The 11,982-nt window shown below is 35.2% G+C and overlaps 1 long non-coding RNA gene across 1 annotated transcript; it reads right to left on the bottom strand.

The window, feature by feature from the left end:
* Positions 1 to 1,272: 1,272 nt before the first annotated feature.
* LOC145030878 (uncharacterized) lies at positions 1,273 to 2,839 on the bottom strand. The gene is made up of 2 exons (XR_013676728.1): positions 2,598 to 2,839; positions 1,273 to 2,220 (listed from the first exon to the last, which is right to left on the bottom strand). It is a non-coding gene; the product is annotated as an uncharacterized LOC145030878 (long non-coding RNA).
* Between the last annotated feature and the right edge of the window lie 9,143 nt (positions 2,840 to 11,982).

Genomic DNA, 11,982 nt, shown 5'->3' with positions numbered 1-11,982 from the left:
GGTTGGATTACTATTATTAAATTGTTGTGACACTTTACATGACGTCATCCGCCCCGAATGTTTCTGTCGTTCCGGTTTCGGGGTGTGACACATATCTTCATACTTGTAGATTCATTCAAACATTTCAACACTCTTTTTTTCTCTTTCTTTCTAATTTTTTTTATTGTGTTTTTAACATACTTACTTTTTTCACTTAAAACTAAACCCATAGAAAAACATATGCTTACACAATGGGTTTTAACTTCATCCTTTATTGATTAAAGGAATTAGTCTTATGTGCAATGACTACTTAAGCTTTCTTGGATACATTTCAAGTACACAATGCTAAACATGTTGCGTCCCTCAAACTAAACAGGGTGATGTTGTTGCATCATGATTTCACTAGAATAAAGGAGGCCACAAATGCATTATCACGTATATTGGCTCAACTAAACATTTAGGTTCTCAAAGAATCATCAAACACAATACTAGCATGAAATCCTAATTGCTTTACCATAATTTTCTGAATTAACCATATCAACTTTTATGCAAAAAAATTTAGTTTTATGCCTGGGATTCTAATTTAACTAATGTAATCAACCCTTTACCCAACAATTAATTCATGCAATGTCCCCATTGCATGTTATGCAAAATTAAAGCACATAAAAGTAAAAGGAGATAATTGGAACAAACTCCCTTGGGATAGAAGTGACAAGGTTGATATTTCTTCTCACTAGCTCCTTCTTCAGTTAACTTTGACATGGGAACAACTCATCCATGCCTTGGGTGTGAAAGGTCTCGTGTGGTTAACAGCTCTTAACACTACTAGAAAAAGCTTCTTCGAAATTCCTTAGAATGAACTTCAGGAATATGGACAATGTCTGCCTTAAATAGGATGAAATTGATGACTCAAAAAAATTGACTAAGCTAAAACATGCTGAGTTGTAGTACGAAAACTCTTTGTGTTGGAATTCCATCTAGACAAAAATCGCGTTTTTGTTCTGGAACTTGCTGAGTTTCGTTTTTTACCATGGCGAGTTTATGGTTCATCTCGTGATTTTTTTCTTCTTTCCGCTTCAGTTTCGATTTCTTAGTCAAAGAGGGTATTAATGCAAGATACCTCTTTACATCTTCAGTAACATGACTCTTTTTAACAATTATAATCATCGGACTCAAAAATATCACGCAAAGTCTTCTAATCTTCTCGTTAACGATTTGACCCCTCACTTTATCCACTCACACTTTAACTATTCGATCTATTCTCAACCTAATTTCTGCAAAGATAAAAAAAAATCATCACAAAAGGAAAAACAACCTTTACAGTAATAGTTCCTTAATTATCATACTTACTACAAATAAAAAAACAAATCATAACAACCAAAACACACAAAACAAATACAAATTGTCTCTAACCCTCAAACACAAATAAAATGAAAAGTATAACTAGTCATCTTCTTTTCCTCCTCTAGCTCCACTTCCTTCTTCTCCTCCTTTCGTCTCTCTCCTAAGATCCTCCAAACATGGAATGTACAGATATGGAGGATGAGAATCAGGATGTTGCATTTTCGTTTGTCTCATCATAAATTCCAAGGTCATATTTGTGTGATGATGCAATGAATCGGTGAAGTAGTCGGTGGATTTGTGAACGGGTTTCACCTTCTTGTGCTACCAATGGAATATGAACTCCATTTGCATTTGTAGTCCACTAGTTTGCTCCATTATACCCATCAGGAAACTCCCTATATCAATGTTCCAGAAATGTACCAAAAGCTTCCGTCATGGCCTCCGACCTATTGTAGAGACCCATCGTCCTTGCTTACCCAGTAACACTACACTCTATATATGCTCCTCCAAAATAAAATGTAAAGTTGTGTGTATCAATGGGAACATCACCACCCCAAAACTAAACAGTGGCATAAAACTCCAGGCACAACTCTTTGTAAACCAGCTACTGTATTTCAAATAGCCTCCTCCAAGTAGTGTAAGTTATCCTTAACCCATCATGCCTTAAAAACATTTGTCAAGAATGGGTTCATAGCTTCCACTAATCCCATCCACTCTAGTCAACTCCAACTCACTTCATTAGCAATATAGAACTCTTTTATTTTTAACTTCTCCAATTTGCTCTTCGATTCAGTTACTGTCCTTTGAAAACAACTTGTGGAAAATTGTAGCAAGGAAAATCTGCTTGGTCTCTCGGAACTTGTTGGCCTCTTCCACCTCTACTCATCTTTTTTTTTTCTGCACAAATAAACGCCACAAGAGCAAACAAATACCAAAGGAAGTTAGAAAGTATTTTTTTTTTATGAAATTTTGGCATTCTGAACAACAAATTCGTCGAGTTATATGAACAACTCGATGTGTTTGATGAACACTTCGAGCAAACTGTTCTGAATGGAACCCATACAACCAAACCAAAATCAAACAAGTTCAGGGGTTTGTTTAGGATACTGTAATACGCATTTAATCATAAGAAAAAACAGTTTAAACAACCTAATTTTACCAAAATTGAAACCTAAGAATTTATGCAAAGTTCAAAAATCGGGTTTTTCACCCAAATTAAACACCCAACTCATAAAAATCTTAACTTTAACATGTTTACGAGCCAAAAATCTTACATTTTTGTGTGAAAATCAAAGTAGAACTGAAAGGAGTAGCAAATGATGCTCTTGAGAGAAAACCCAGTGAGTTCTGGCTGCGACTGGTGAAAAACGAATGACTTTTTCCCTTTTAGGGTTCCAACCCCTCTTTGACTGATTTTAAAAATGCCTACATTTTCAATAATAAAAGGGGAAACACACCGATTTGGGGGACCCAAACTCACCGTGCTGAAACAGGCTTCTAAGCAAAATCTCCCAAACACGATGTGTGGACAGCTCATACTCGTCTAGTTGGGGTTTCAAAACAAAAAAAAAATTAATTTTTCAAAAAAACTTCTACCACACCCCATACTTAATCCTTTCTTGTCCTCAAGCAATATTTGAAGACTAAGACTGAAAATTTCTTAACAAAACACTAATAAATAAAGGAAATAAAGGATAAAAATGAAAAGAAAGAAAAAGGAATAGAAAGCAAACTCAAACGACAGGTTGCCTCCCGCAAGCCCTTCTTTTTGAGGAGTCTTTAGCCGGACTCCTTCCTGCTCTACGTTATATCCGTTTCCTCCAAATCTATCCCTTCTTCAATCCTCTCTTCACTTGGCATCCCTTCTTCATAATGCTTAATTCTATGCACATTAACCTTAAAGCTTGACCGATCTTTGTTCCATAGCTCAATAAACCCATATGGATACACATGGTTAATCTTGAAAGGCCTGAACCATCGTGTGCGCATTTTCCAGGAAAAAGCTTCAACCTTGAATTATAAAGGAGAACTTTTTGACCTGCTTCAAATCATTATTTCCTTTCAGTCTTGCATCATGCTATCTTTTTGTCTTATCCTTGCAGATCAACGATTTGATGTATGACTTATTTCTCAACTCCTCCATGGTATTCATTTGCCAAAGCCAATTGGTGCGCAACTCACTTGGTTCAAAATTAAATGTATTTAAAGCCCAGTACGCTTTATGCTCGAGTTCCACCAGTAGATGGCAAGTATTCGCAATGCTCAATATGCTGGAAGGTGTTCCGGAATCAAGCTCAATTCTGAAACAAGGGGGAGAAAAAATAAAACAATCCAAGAAGGAAAATCCCAAACCTTCAGTCAAGCCAAAAAGCAAGAATGAACCGAAAGGCAAATAGAAGCTGATCAGTGAAGAACTAACAATTGATAACAGTGAAGATAAAGAGCCTGACGAACACGAGCTGAAAAGAAGAAAATATCATGAAGCTCATATAGATGAGCACCAAGGAATCATTCGTGAAGCCGAAGAGAAAGAAAAAGTCGAATGCAGAGCTCAAGCACGCTGGAAAGCCGAAAACATTTGTTTCCAATATGGACCTTTGAGCGAATTCCGAGTGAAGATATATATATGCCGAGTTAGTATTAGTTGGAACCATTTGTGTCATTCGATCTTCTAAATACACAAGATTTGCAACTAGACCTTCCAATCACTACAAAATCCTTCAGATTTCGCAGCTTTGTGGAAGTTGTGAAGCAACAGACAGCGGTGCAGGCCACTTGGTTTTCTCATTCTACCTTAAGCATATGAAGCCGCAGTACTAGACTTGGATTGCAAGTAAAATTACGGTTGTGAAGCTCACCGGTCCACATGAAACTGATACTCCCTAAATGTGAAATCGAAGGTTGCTAGAGGTTCAATGAGTCATATGCATGAGTTTACTCTTGCCGATATTCCATGCCTAAATCCATATGATTGGATCATGTTGTACAATTTTTGCTAAGGGATTGACAGAAATATCAACCCGTTATTGCTCACCTTAAGCAAATTATAATTTCATACATTCATGAGGCCGGCTAGATGGATGATGAGATTGTTGCAGTGCTGTGAAGGAAGCCAAGTGTACTCCCAAAAGATAACCCTGATGGTTTTGACAAAATGAAATTTCGGAAGATACAAAAGGATGGATGGTGTGTAGGTTTCCAATTGAAGGAGCGAACTGATGTAGATATTCACAAAGTTAGTTTCTTTCTCCACGACAAACATTTATTCACCACTTCGTGCCTGGAGTATATCTTGGACTTCGTCAACAAGCACAAGGGCAACAACAAAGGTGACAAGAAGTGATTTTTAGGTATGATTCAATGGTATATCCAAGTTTACAAGGGTTTTCTGGGTGTGATTCCGAAAGTATTTGAAGTGCAGAAGCGAACTCACCAGTGAAGGACTCTCGCATCAATCGAAGCAAAGGGGGAGATTGTTGATTATTTAATGTTGCGTCTTTTCGGCCTTTTACTTATTGTTTTGTGAATCTGGGTAGGGCCTATCCACCCGGGATTAATGATTAGGGTTTCACTATTTATGGTGCATGCATGCATCGTGTATTTGTTAATGGTGTCATTGTAAACCCTACACACCTCTACAGTAGTAGTTCTTTATCGACCTCTTCTGAGGCTGTGATTTCTAATCATTTGACACATTCTTGATTCATATTTTGTTTTTTATTGCTTTTACTTTTTTGAATCTAATCGATCATTAGAGTTTTCAACTCACCATTTTGCAAGACTAGAAACTAAACCAATTACTAAGCAATTAGCTAAGAACAATTAACTACTAAAAGAGAAGCAAAAGACAACTCGATTGAATAAAATTCAAGAGACTTCCATTTAGATTCGGTTCACTTATTCCTATGGTGGGTTTCATGGCAAGTGCAATGGATTAATATATCATCAATTACCGATTTCTAATGCGATTAGGTTCATGTTCATTATTACTAATTATTTTGCAAATAAATCAATTCAAGTAGTGATCAAGTGATTAAATCAAAGAATTTACTAGTGTTCAGTTTCAATCAAGCAAGACTTGTAATAATAGTTAATCAAATTGGTTGGTTCAATTAACTCATATATGGTTAGTTATCTTACATGCTCACACATTAATTTACTTATTTTCTAATTATACCTAGGTTATGTTCACAACACTAGGCTTACAATCCTGTTTTCACAAAACCATAAGATTCAAGTAATCAAGCAGATGTTCATACAACTCAATATACTTAGTCATCAACAGAAAATAACATTAACACGTAAGGATCTTTTAACAAGCTTAAAAAGATAAACAACCAAACCAATATAATCCAAAGCCATAATCAAACGATATTCATAAGGTTATCTAATTTAAACGAAAGTATATTGTTTTAGCCTATAACTTCAGCAAATAAAAACATAAACGTGAAATCTAATGTTGTAAACATGATTCACACAAAGAATTAAGAAAAAACTAATGGTTAATTGCCTTTGGTCTCTTCAGAAATAGCCTCTAGTCGAATTCTGAGTTCGAAAGCTTCTTGAGAATGTCTCTAGCCTCCAAGAGTCCCTAAAAACTCTAAGCCAACATTAGGGTTTTGAACATAAATGATCCTTAAATAGATTCTGAAAATAAGCACAACACATCAAGTTGGAAGACGTAAGCTCACTGTGTTCTTCATTAAAATTGTGTGTATAGCAAGACACTATCTTTTCAGGATTTTTATATCAACTCGTCATGTTTTAGGATAAACATGTCAAGTTCTTCTTCATATCTACCTTCTTTCTTCAAAATCCAAATTCCAAGCTTCTAATTGCTTATTCCACTTCCTTTTTCTTCTGGGCATGTATTTGTTACTAAAAATAAAATTTTAAACTAATTAAGTACCTTTGGTTCAATATTTATGACAAAACAACATAAGTATTAAGATAAAGCATGAATGTTATAACTAAATATGCCATCTCATTATAATAGTTGTCTTCATCCGACTATCAATGGATTCAACTTTGCAAATCTTTTCCTAGGTTGTGGGGGTGAGAGAGAGAGTTTAGATGTAACACCAGTCAAATTTAGGTCAAAACTAAATTGTTCAATAATCTTAATTGGGATGAACAAGGTGGTAGAGAATGTAACACGTTTCCAAAAATATAAAAACACTAAAATCCGAGTTATAACGAAGAGGTTATGACCAATCGAAGATATGTGACAAAACCAACAAAACACTGTTCAACTTAAAAAGTGAGTTTTCAATAAATGGCTTTTTAGCCTTAACAATCTAAATGAAAGTTGTAGAATATGTTAAACCGAGAACTTCCATAAAAAGAACGTCAAAACCTGACTTCGTGTGACGAAGTTATGATTTTTCTAAAGTTCAGTAGAGTAGTATTAAACTAAAAACTCGAAATAAAGATCGACTGATTTTTAGCCGACACAACCTAAACGAGAATCAAAGGTCTCGTCAATAGTAGTACAACGGTAAAAGTACAGACAAAAACGGACTTCGGATAAAGAAGTTATGAATTTTTATCGGATTTTTCTATCCCGGTCTATTAAAAATAATAATATTAAAAATAAATTCAAAATTAGCCAACGAAGTCTAAACAAAATTCATAGAGTAAAATCTCACCTACGCATGCATATAAAGAACGTCGAAAATGGCGCTCATATGCGAAAGTTATGAATTTCTCAAGTTTTGGGCACGAAAATTGAGAAAACCTTGAAAACTGGATAATTTCTTATGAACAGTAACCGCCACATCACCTCGCACTCGCAGCTGCCAAGTGTCCGCCTCATGCCAGTCATAGATTCAACTGAAGCCGCAATCCAATGGGAAACCGATGAGTCTCGCATCCATGGCGTCTTTCGAGCTTAGACGTGTGTGTAACCCTGCTGTCCGACTCGTGTCCTTCCTTCCCATGCAATCCGACATGTGGCCTCCTCCTCTCCCTCTGTCTGAGACTTCGGCCCTATAAAGTCCCTACGAGATCTCCAGATTCTTATCTCATTTTCACACCAAATTTCCTTTATTTTCACTTCTTTCACTCCCATAAACCTTCTTACAACCCCCGAAGCCCCGATATTATATCAAACACCTGAAGAACATCCCGAGGTGCCAGAAGTACACAAGAAAAGAGTCTTTCAGTTTCTAAACCCGACCCTCGCAAGGCCCGGTTTTCAGCAGTATAGCCTTTTCTAGCAACGAAGTGCTGCTTGAATTACCACTTTATCAAGTGAGTTCATACCCCTATAATCTACCTTTTTAATGGTTTTAAATGCTTTTTAGGGGGGAATACAAGTTGAACACAAGCTAATTGTGTTAATAATTACAGGTGACATCAATCACACAAACGATCTCCTTATGTTATTACTTTTTTTTATATATAATAAAAGATTACAAAATGCTTCCAAAATGACTTAAAGTCATGTATAATCTTGTCAAAATCACATATACTCTTTTTAAAATACCGATAACCTCTTTTAATTGTGTTTATAACTCTTTAAATTTATAATTTTCAAAAGCATGTTCATATTTCTATAAGTATATAAATAAGACTTAAAAAGGCTTAGGACTAATGAGTTGTCTTATATTCTTTTCCTTGTTTGGATGTGGACTTAAGGTGGTGTTATTTGTCCTAATGCTATTTCTTTCTTAATTATATATATTATACATATATGGAAATATAAAAGCTTGCTTCAGTCGATATCATTACCTTTGTATCATGTTGAGCGAAGGGGTACTTTCAGGATAGATCATGCTAATCAGATAGAATGTATAAATTTCAATAAGTATAATTTATGAAAACAACGAGAAATCTATTTTCTTGATAAGTATACAAGATCTAAATTACTTTGTCAAGAAAAGGTTATAATTCAATCTTTACTCAAACTAAAATGTGACGGTTCGTCTTCAGGAGATAGCAATACTTGCTATGTTACATCCTTGTAACCAGAGTCTCCTGGAGGGAAAGCGAGCATTTTGTGTATAGATTTATACGGGATCGACATTCCCACATCCTAACTACTAGCTACAATCTGGCAGACCAGGCATGTGGTGACATATGTCACATATTCAGTTTCGACACCAATAGGTCATCGTGTTCATTCTAGTCCAGCATGGTTACAACTTTATCAAATTTTAAACCCTAATTAACTAGGTTAATATTAGGGTAGTTATTCATCGGTAGTTTATTTTTAAGAAATACTATTGCATTAATCTCCTTCCATAAATCAAACTGAACGGTTTGATGGAGATTTAAAACTACTATTCAAAAAAGGTTTTATGCGGATTTAAAACTACTTATCAGATGTAACTTAGTCATTCACTCTCCTTAATCTGGTATAAAGGACCTTTAGTGACTAATTCTATATTTCCTTTGTTTATACATCAGAGTTATATATAAGTAATATCTGGTTGACAGTGAAATGTGTGACTTCCGCCTTACTTCCTGTTCCTTGTTTGGTGGTGGGCTTAGGACAGATTCACCCATTTACTGTCCATTCGATATTAGGTTATATATAACTAGTATAACTAAGTAATTGCAGAGGGAACTATTGAGGTTATCATTTTATCACATCAGGAAATATAGAATTTTCTGGAGGAACCAGCGAACTTTTCAAAGTACTTAGAGTATACTTTATATAACTAAAATACTTATAAACTCACCAGCTTAAATGATGATTTACTCTTTCAAAATAATTTGTACTCTTAGGAATCCAGTAGACAGGTACACTCCCGAAGCTTTTGAGAAGACTACCTAGTATCGTATTGCGACTCTTGTCCTCTATTATATCTACTTTGATGCTTGAATATGCAATGTTTAAACACTTATGTAAAGCTTATACCGATTAATGTAATGGTTTTTCGTAGTTTGATTACTATATTTCATGTGTTGTGATACTTACATGATGTCCCCCTCCCCCGAACGTTTCCGCCGTTCTGGTTTGGGGGTGTGATAGATTGGTATCAGAGCATTGTTTATTGTGAACTCAGTATATCAGCCATAAAAGATATACAACTATAAACCCACTGGGATAAAAATACTCTGACCAAGAGTTATACTTAAAAGTTATAACCATATTTTATAAAAGTATAAGTACACGCAGAATATATATACTAGAATGAGCATCACAAGAAGAACAAAAAAATGTATTTGGATGTTGGACATTGCAGTTAAACCAGGACAGTTATGTAATCATATCTGGGATCAATATAGCCTGATCAACTATATTTATTTGAGATATGACCAACATGTGTTTAGGAGTGATTGTAGTGTTGCAAAAAATCTAAAACATACCTAGGTACCAGAAGAATTCTAGAACTAAACATAAAGGTTAAAATACTATAGGAGTATTTTAGGATGCTATAACAATAAAACTTAAAACTTATCAACTTCTTATATCTAGAAATCTAAGAATAAAAAATTATAATTAAAATACCATGAAAGTATTTTAGGTACCATAAATAACTTTTGGGAAATGTTAAAAAGATCTTTTCTGGTAAATCTATAATTACTAAGTGAATACGATAAGGTTATATATAGTTGAGATTTTATAGACTTAGAATATGTGATTTTCACTCTACTTCCTTTTCCTTGTTTGGATGAGGGTTTAGAGTAGGATCACTTATTCGAAGGTCTATTTGATCGGGATTATATATGACCGATACACACTATGTGAATACAGAAAGACCGGAAAGAATCATCTGCATAAAGATTTAATTTTTATTTTAATCTCATAGATTCTTTAGACATTCTCATTACCACTTAGATAGAAGTAGCCACTCCAACAATCAATAGAGGAACCAAAGAGGAGGCAACAGAGTTTCATTAGGAGAATTCCGAGAAAGAAACAAATGAGAAGTAAAGAAACTATAGAAGTCATTTACTGCCTTTTACCTAATTAAGGACACCGATGAGAATTTCCCATAAACTTATGGGATTCGAACTCTTTATTATGAACTAATGGGGATCAGTGTTAGAATCAGAAGTAAGACGGCATAGAAATTCCATATACCTATAGAGGAGAAGGACACCATATAAATACTAGGAGAGAACAAATCATTACTGCCTAGAAAAGAACTGAGAACAGAGGAAAACCATGCGTGTTACATGCGAAGTGTTTGAGTGATTTTTTGTCACTTTAATAACTAGTAAATCAGTTCAACCTAGTGAGTTAGTATTTACATTACTCACATTAGGTTTTGATCTTATCGTCTTTTCCTGTCACAGATAATAACAATAAATCGGATCACGAAATCTCAATCTAGAGTGATTACTTCTCAAATTCATAAGTCTATTTTATGTAGACTCTATTATGAATTACTTTCAGATCTTTTCAAAAATTGGAACATGATATCCACCAACCAAAGATAACTCGGTTTGGATAACACTCATCTGATAACCATTCTAGAAACTTACATCTACTCTTTACTAGGACTGCATCATAGGGATGTAGGTCAAACCTTTAAGATCAGTATAACAAAACGAAAATTTTATATTCATATAAATGATTAGAATACATCTCGAGCCAACCATTGTTACTCACGAGCTTGTGTTCTCATCTTTTAGCAGAATCATGCCTCTGGAGAAACGTAACCAACCCAGCAGCAAAACACCAATCCTTTAGATAGATACGGATACGTTTCAAGCTGCAATCACAACAGCCATAACAGCTGTCATGGTCCATCTTAAAGCTAATAACGCAAATGTTAGCGAAAATGTTATCGGCATTCCCGATCGTGGAGATAACCAATTTCATCAAGGAGTGCCTACTTGTAAGGAAACTTCAAATCTTAAACCTAATATCCTAAAACGAAAGTTCAAGAATGAGAAAAGGAGTTGTTCAACTCAAGAACCTAATAGAGGGCAACGAACTGGGGTAGTCAATACCCCTATCAGCCCTGTTATTCCAGCACTGACCACGCTGTACTTAGGAAACCTTCCCCACTATACCAAGTGTAACTACCATCATCATGGAGTTTGTTGAGAGCTGCATTACAATAGATGCAACATGAAGGAGTACACCGCCCGCATCTGTAGAACTCCGATTGAGTTCATCACTTTAAATACCAATGTTGGAACTAGTCCAATATATCACCTTCGTGGTGAAATAGGACATTACAAGAGGGACTATCCAACAGAGAGGAATGACGGGGTAGCAGGAGGAGTTTGACCCCAATGCATGGGAAGGCATCAAAGAACCCTGCTACATTTTTGGTACCCTTCCAAGCCCCAATAATTATTTATAATTATGATTACTCTCTCATTTAAACTAAATCACAGCATTCATATAAAATATGAAACCCTAACAGGTAAGCTGTGATGGGTTGGTGTATACAGTAGGGTCGTTTATAATTAAGATTTCTAGATTTTGAGTGAGTAATTACGCCTCATTTCCAATTCCTTGTTTGGTTGTCGATTTAACATTCTTACCAATCTTAATTATACACGACTTGTGTACTCCAAGGGATTATAGAGAGACCTAGTAAGGATCACTTCATGAAAGTTCATTATCTCAAATTATCAGAACCCTCGTATTGGTAGTACCCGCCAATTTCGAATTAAAAAGAGGGTTCGTAGCAATAGTAACAGAATAAAACTGAAAGCGCTGAAAACTTATGTACATAGGATAGCTCATTA

The sequence above is a fragment of the Lactuca saligna genome, chromosome 2, assembly GCF_052625555.1.
Source record: "Lactuca saligna cultivar CGN05327 chromosome 2, ASM5262555v1, whole genome shotgun sequence".
In the NCBI taxonomy this organism is placed as follows: Eukaryota; Viridiplantae; Streptophyta; class Magnoliopsida; order Asterales; family Asteraceae; genus Lactuca; species Lactuca saligna.
The sequence above is the reverse complement of the archived record's forward strand: the minus strand, read 5'-3'. Positions and strand labels throughout refer to the sequence as shown.